Source organism: Sminthopsis crassicaudata, chromosome 2, assembly GCF_048593235.1.
Source record: "Sminthopsis crassicaudata isolate SCR6 chromosome 2, ASM4859323v1, whole genome shotgun sequence".
Classification (NCBI taxonomy): Eukaryota; Metazoa; Chordata; class Mammalia; order Dasyuromorphia; family Dasyuridae; genus Sminthopsis; species Sminthopsis crassicaudata.
This window is the reverse complement of record NC_133618.1, coordinates 400,174,824-400,182,308: the sequence shown is the minus strand read 5'-3', so window position 1 is coordinate 400,182,308 and position 7,485 is coordinate 400,174,824. Positions and strand designations below refer to the sequence as shown.

General features: G+C 42.4%; 1 pseudogene; it reads left to right on the top strand.

Moving 5' to 3' along the window:
- The first annotated feature begins 4,949 nt into the window (after positions 1 to 4,949).
- On the top strand, positions 4,950 to 6,055 carry LOC141556905 (vesicle-associated membrane protein 8 pseudogene; annotated as a pseudogene).
- Positions 6,056 to 7,485: the final 1,430 nt, after the last annotated feature.

Here is a 7,485-nt window from a genome sequence, read left to right as displayed (position 1 = left end):
AGAAATCACTTGGGATCTCCATACCCCTTTTCATCCTCCCTCTTCTGGGAAAGTAGAAAGGATGAACCAAGAAATAAAACGGCAGCTGACTAAGTTATCTTTAGAGACCCAACTACCTTGGACGAAATGCCTTCCTCTCGCTCTGGTTAGAATCAGGACCAAGCCACGTAGAGATATTGGGCTTTCACCTTATGAATTATTGTATGGTCATCCTTTCCAGGCTTATCCTAAGGGAGACTGGGACCCTATTTTAGAAACTAAGGATTTGTTTGTTAAGAGATATGTTAAATCATTGCTGGAACATTTGCAAGGACTTCAACAAAAAGGGCTAATAGCTCAGACTCCTCCTCTAGGTTTCCCTGTTCATAGAATTCAGGTTGGTGATTGGGTGCTGATCCGTTCCTGGAAGGACGAAAAGCTGACTCCGTGCTGGGACGGACCCTACCAAGTGATACTGACCTCAGATACTGCGATTCGCACCCAGGAACGAGGCTGGACACACCACACCAGGACAAAAGGACCTGTGGCGCCACCTTTATCAGAGTGGACAGTTGAAGACAGGGGAGACCTCCAATTACATAAGAGGAGGGGACCTCCACTGAATGGGAACACTGATTCTGAATCCAGTGCATTGTAACTGTATGACTTCTCTTTTCTTACTTTGGGTCTCTTTGCCTGTTTGTGATTTGATATATTTTCCTTTGGGAAGTTCACCTTAACTTTACGGTGTTATAATAGTTGAACATTATGAGGCTCTCCCTAAGCTTTGGGTTTATCTATTTCCTTATGACCTTCTAGAGATGAGAACCAATTTCTCCTGCTCATGCAGAATATAGGGAGAACATTTAACTTATCGAATTGTTGGATCTGTGGTGGATCCCAACAATTGAACCAATGGCCATGGGTACCTGTCCCCTTAAGCCCAGCCTGGATCCTTAGCAACAGATCCCAAATTCATAATGGGACCGGTTTCTGGAATTGAGAAGAGAAACATCAGTGGTCATTGACAGAAGATAGGAAAGGGAAATACTGCTTAAATCAGACAGGACAAGGTTTGAAGCTGGGAATTAGTGTATGTGAGTGGACCTATTCGAGAACAGACCTGAGGCCAAAGACAATTGATTGTACAAAAATGTCTAAATATTGGCGGGATACGGGGAGGAATCCTCAATTGAAGTGTGGGAAGGACTAGAAAGACTGTACCTTGGATGTTCTCCCAGAAATAGGAGAGCAGGGATATTGCTATCAACAAGTCACTACTGCTGAAGTAGAATGGAGTAGAATGGGATGTATTAAGATGTATAAAAGAGAATAAGAGGAAAGGGAACATATACATTGGGTACAGTTACCAATGGGGTTGGTATAATGTCACCCCAGGGACACCCGGGCAACATGGGACTCTGTTTTCCACATTTTGGAGTACCTCTAATCTAACAGGCCAGTGGCCAGTTGCCAATTGTAGTTGGAGAAAAGAGCAAGGTTTATGGAAATGCCAGTATGACCCCTTTGTGGGGAGAAGCCCCCTAGGGACGAGAGACCAACAATATTACCCTTTTACAAGGAATAGCTCAGACATTTCCAAGGGAACAACCTGCTCTAAAGGGTCATTATTGGATCTGTGGTTTAACTGCCTATACTCACCTGCCTCTCAATTGGACAGGGAATTGTTATATTGGACTAATAAGGCCAAAAGTTTTCTTTCTTCCCGAACAGGCAAACCAATATTTAGGGATTCAGTTGTATGATAATTTGGGAAGGGAGAAACGGAGTTTAGATAACTCCATCACTTGGACTGGAGATGCAAATGGTTGGGGTGAGGCCTGGCCTCCAGAAAGAATAGTCAAAGAGTATGGGCCAGCGACCTGGGCTCAAGATGGAAGTTGGGGATATAGAACTCCAATATACATGTTGAACAGGATAATTAGGCTTCAGGCAGTTGTAGAGGTTATCACCAATCAGACAGCAGAGGCACTAGATCTTTTGGCTGATGAAGCTACTCAAACCAGAGAGGCTATTTTACAACACAGACTTGTGCTGGATTATTTGTTGGCTGAAGAAGGGAGAGTTTGTGCTAAACTAAATTTATCCACATGTTGTATAAAGATTGATAACAATGGTAATCTAGTGAAGGAAATCACTAAGAACATTAGGAAACTTGCTCATGTTCCTGTACAGACTTGGACCTCACTGTTCAATACTTCTAGATGGTCCTGGTTTGGGAAGCTGGTGGAAGCAGCTCCTTTGGTTTGGCCTTATAGCTCTTAGTGGTGTTATATTATTCCCTATCTACGTCCCTTGTTTGATCAGATTAATAACCAGAATTGTCCAAAACTCATCATCTGGAATGATCAGGTTGGAAGAGAAAGCTGAAGGGTCTGTTAAATAGATGCTGTTAAAAGGGTAAGGGTGGAGCCGGTGGCCCAAGGCCAACAGGAACCAGAAGGAAGTGAGGAATTCATAGGGAATGTGAAATTATGTTACAAAAATTTGAAGAGATCTCAGTGTACAAAATAAGAGGTGGGACTGAATGAGATGAGGTGAGATCTTTCAAGACAGTTGTGAAAATCAAGTAAGGCTTCATCTACTTCAGAGTTCGAGTAGGCCTGAAGGACTCTGAAGTTCGAGGAAAGGGCATTGCCTTCCCCTCCTATGACATCTCCCTATTTCATCCAAATATGGGCAACTATGTACTTATTGGTCAAGTTCAATTTCATGGGTAGATCTCGCGTTTATAATGTAAGACTCTCAGCCAATGAGGATGAGGGTCAGTGGTGGGAGGGGGCGTTTTGCGTTAGGGATTAAAGGTGCTGTCCTGCCCACAGGAGGTGCTTCCTTTCTTCGATAGTCTACTCGAAGAGTGGGACGCCCTTCTCACGAGAATGTACAATAAACTTTGCTTTTCTCTAGAGCCCTCTCCAGCTTTTTTATTAAATGGTGACCCCTCACCATTTCCGTACCACACAGGATTCATGTAAAAGGGCTGCTTTGGCAAAAGAAAAAGTCCATTTGCATGATTCCCAATACCTCTGTTTTTGTCCCCCTGCATTTTTTATTTCCTTCACATGCTAATTGTACACTATTTCAAAGTCTGATTCCTTTTGTGCAGCAAAACAACTGTTTGGACATGTATACATATATTGTATTTAACTTATACTTTAACACATTTAGCATGTATTGGTCAACCTGCCATCTGGGGGTGGGGGAAAGGAGGGGGAAAATTAGAACAAAAGGTTTGGCAATTGTCAATGTTGTAAAATTACCCATGCATATATCTGGTAAATAAAAACTATTAAAGAAAAAAAAAAAGAAAAAGTCCACTTCACCTGAGACCAAAGTGAAGAAAATAGTAAAAGAAGGGTTTGCTAATAAATATTTAACAACAGATTCTCCAGCAATGCAGAACATGCTCTAAAATGATTTTCTGCATTATTAATTGCTTCTCCATCACTTTCTAAAGTTAAGATAATCAATAAAATAATAGATCAAGTTATAATTTGTAGTGTTTGCAAATTTCCCTATTCATACTGAAATTTTTAAAGTTGGTTTTGTTGGACAGAGCTAGTACAGACTAGCTCTAGCACTAAACTAACTTCTAATCTAACTGGACAGAGGAGTAAGGGATTTGAAAGTAGATGATATTATAAAACTGAATTGGTTCACCAGCAGATCAAAATAAGAAAGGGAAGAGAGTAAGTATTCTTGGCCTAAGAAAGAACTGCGGAATGGAGAGAAAAGAGGCCATAGTAAAGATGAATAATGAATAATTCAAAGTTGTAAGGGACAGATAAAGATATAATGATAAAAGACTATGATCAAATAAAGGACTTTCTGGAGTTCATGAACTTGGAAATGGAGCATTATGTAATCTCTGGTGTAAGGCTGGAAGAAAAGAGTAGAAATAAGATATATTGAGGACTAGAAATTTAGGATGCTTGAGGGATATGGATAGGTAGATAGAATATGTATGTGTATATATATACATATATATGTATGTATATATACATACATATATATAAAACATTTATAAATCTATCTTTCTATCATCTATCTATCCCCCCTAATTGGAGAGCAAAAGTTGAGTGAGGAAAAAGACAGTAAACCAGGCAATGAACTAATTGAAGAAGGACAGAGAATGTCCTGGGGTAGAAACGTATATGAAAATTGCTTATTATATGCTTATTGAAAGAATTATTTTTAAAATATTGTGCTTTGTAAATCATAACATGTAATACTAATGTGAGTTAACCTATTATCTTTGTAAAAAACCTTTTGAACCAATTCCTTCCCTCTAATCTTACTGCCATCTCTACAATTTGGACTATCATAATGTCCTTCTATCAGATCTTATCTCCACCCTCTTACAAGGTCTCCCTTCAATCTATCCTTCATACTCTGCCAGATTTACTTTTCTCATGCAAAGATTATGTTACCACCCTCCTCAAAATCTTTCAATGGTTTTTTTATTGCCTTCCCAGTAAAATTCAACCTCTAATTTGACATTTAAGTTCCTCCAAAATCTGGTACTACTCTATCTTTCTGGCCCAATTTTTCCCTTTCCAGTGCTCTATTCAGTCAAATTGAAAACTGGTCTACTCATCCTCTCACAATCTTCTGTTCAATACATATCTTCCTCCTTGACTTTTCTCACACCATTCCCTATATGTGAAATCTCTTTCTACTCCTCAATTCCTATACAAGTCCAATTCAAATGATTTTCTGAGAATCATTATTGATCTCATCCATCCTCTTCTCCCAACCTACCAGTAGTAAAAAATTACCTGCCTATCTGTTAGAAATCAAGGTGTCATCTAAATTCACATCTCTATCATGCAGACCAGTGTTCTGCAAATAATAGTCATTTAATAAATACTTATTAAAATGAGGTGGGTTCGCTCCGCGCTGCAACCTGTGGCTGCAGGTGTGCGGGGAGAGCCGCCCAGTCCGGGACGGGGCGCAGAGCGGCCGCCGGCGGGCGAGCCGGGCTCTGCCTTTGGGGCGGGCTAAAAGTTGGAATAAGCAGGAAGTCGGCCGAGCGCCGCCGGGACCCAAGTGCCCGAGCCAGTTCCCGGCGCTGCTGTCCCAGCTGTTGACGCGCCCCGGCGGGACGGGAGGCAGCGATGGAGGAAGCCAGTGGCGGAGGGGGCAGCAATCGGGTGAGGAGCCTGCAGAATGAGGTGGAAGGGGTGAAGAACATCATGACCCAGAATGTGGAGCGAATCCTGGCTCGGGGAGAAAACCTGGACCATCTCCGGAACAAGACGGAGGACCTGGAGGCTACGTCAGAACACCTCAAGACCACATCACAGAAGGTGGCTCGGAAGTTCTGGTGGAAAAATGTGAAAATGATCTTTCTCATCTGCGTGATCGTGGGCGTCATCATGCTGCCCGGCCACCCCATGGGCCCTTATCTGTGGGCCCTCTGTCCCACTGAATGAGATAAGGTGAGATCTCTCAAGACAGTTGCGAAAATCGAGTAAGGCTTCATCTACTTCAGAGTTCTAGTAGGCCTGAAGGACTTTGAAGTTCAAGTAAAGGACATTGCCTTCCCCTCCTATGATATCTCCCTATTTCATCCAAATATGGGCAACTATGTACTTATTGGTCAAGTTCAAATTCATGGGTAGATCACGCGTTTAGAATGTAAGACTCTCAGCCAATGAGGATGAGAGTCAGTGATGGGAGGGGCGTCTTGCGTTAGGGATTAAAGGTGCTGTCCTGCCTACAGGAGGCGCTTCCTCTCTTCGATGTCTACTCGAGGAGCTGGACGCCCGATTCTTGCGAGAACGTACAATAAACTTTGCTTTTCTCTAGAGCCCTCTCCAGCTTTTTTTTTTATTATATGGTGATCCCTCACCATTTCCGTACCACACACCACTCAGCCCTCCCCGTGTACCAGGTGTGTGGGGGGGAAGGAGGAAAGGGGAGGGCGGGCCTGCCCCGTCCGATGTACTAGACTGTGGCTGAGTTTCAGGGGGCTCTGCATGGGCCTGTGTCCCCTGGAATGCTGCTGGTGACCTGTGGGTAATAAAGACCTTTCAGTGTCCTCCCCCGTGTAGACAGTCTCCTCCCTGCCTCAAGGCCCTTTCTTGTCCCCTTTGCTCTAGGGCATTCCTGAGATCCTCCTCCAGCCTCCATGATTTTCTGCCTTAGGCATCAGGGTGGGACTAGGCTGATCCAAAGAAACTGGGACAGCTTCTAAGTTAGGTGAGCCCTAGGGGACAGAGAACCAGGAAGGCCAGGTCCAACATCGTGGGGATCGCACCCTGAGCAAGAAGCCTGAGTTTCTCCACGCTCTAGGCAACTCTCTGTGGCTACAAATTACAAAGTGCCATCCTGCACTGGGGAAGGGACTTCCCTCACCCGAGAATTCCCCCTTCCAGAGATATCACGAGTTCAGTCCCCATCCCCTCTCCTTGTTTTATAGTCTATTTCCACAGGATTTTGCTTACAAAAAGTTTGATCTGTAGAGTCAATTTAATTAGCATTGATTTTGGTCCCTGTTAGGGAGGCTGAGAGAGGGCTTGTGATTTCACTGACTTTCTTCCTGCCTCCCCTCCCCCATCAATGCAGATCAACTGCAGTTTTCCCTGAACTTTGGATCTTTGAGAACCATCTGGGAAAGGCCAGGTGACTTGTCCAGGGTCACCCAGCTAACATACATCAGATCTTGAACCCGATCTTGTATATAACTACTTATTTGCATATTGTCTCCCTGTAGAATGGGTATTCTTTGAAGGCCGGGAACTCCTTTTGCCTTTCTTTGTGTTCTGGTACTTAGCCTGGTATGTAGTAAAGGCTTAATAAATGCTTGTTATTAATTGAATAAAAAAAAAAAAAATGAGGTGGGTTCATGTACAAAGATGTTTGTTGCAGCCTTTTTTGTAGTGGCAAGAAACTGGAAACTGAGTGGAAACTGGAAACTGAATAAGCTATGATATATTAATGTATGGAACATTCTTGTTTTATAAGAAACAATAAGCAGGATGATTTCAGAGAAGCCTGGAGAGACTTATATGAACTTAAGATAAGTGAAATGAGCAGAACCAGGAGATAATTACACATGGCAACAAGATTATATGATGATCAATTTTAATGGACATATTATATATGATTCAGGCCAATTCCAGTAGTCTTGTGATGAAGAAAGCCATCTGCACCCACAGAGAGGACTGTGGGAACTGAGTGTGGATCACAACATAGCATTTTCACTATTTTGTTGCTGTTTGCTTACATTTTGATTTTTTTCTCATTTGTTCCCTTTTTGATCTGATTTTTCTTATGCAGCATGATATTTGTGGAAATATGTGTAGAAGAATTACACATAATTAACATGTATTAAATTACTTAATGTCTACAGGAGAGTATGGGGGGAAGGGAGGGAAAAACAATTTTGTAAGAGTGAATGTTGAAAATTATCCATGTGATACTTTAACATATTTAACATGTATTGGTCTACCTGCCATCTAGGGAAGGTGGTGAGGAGAA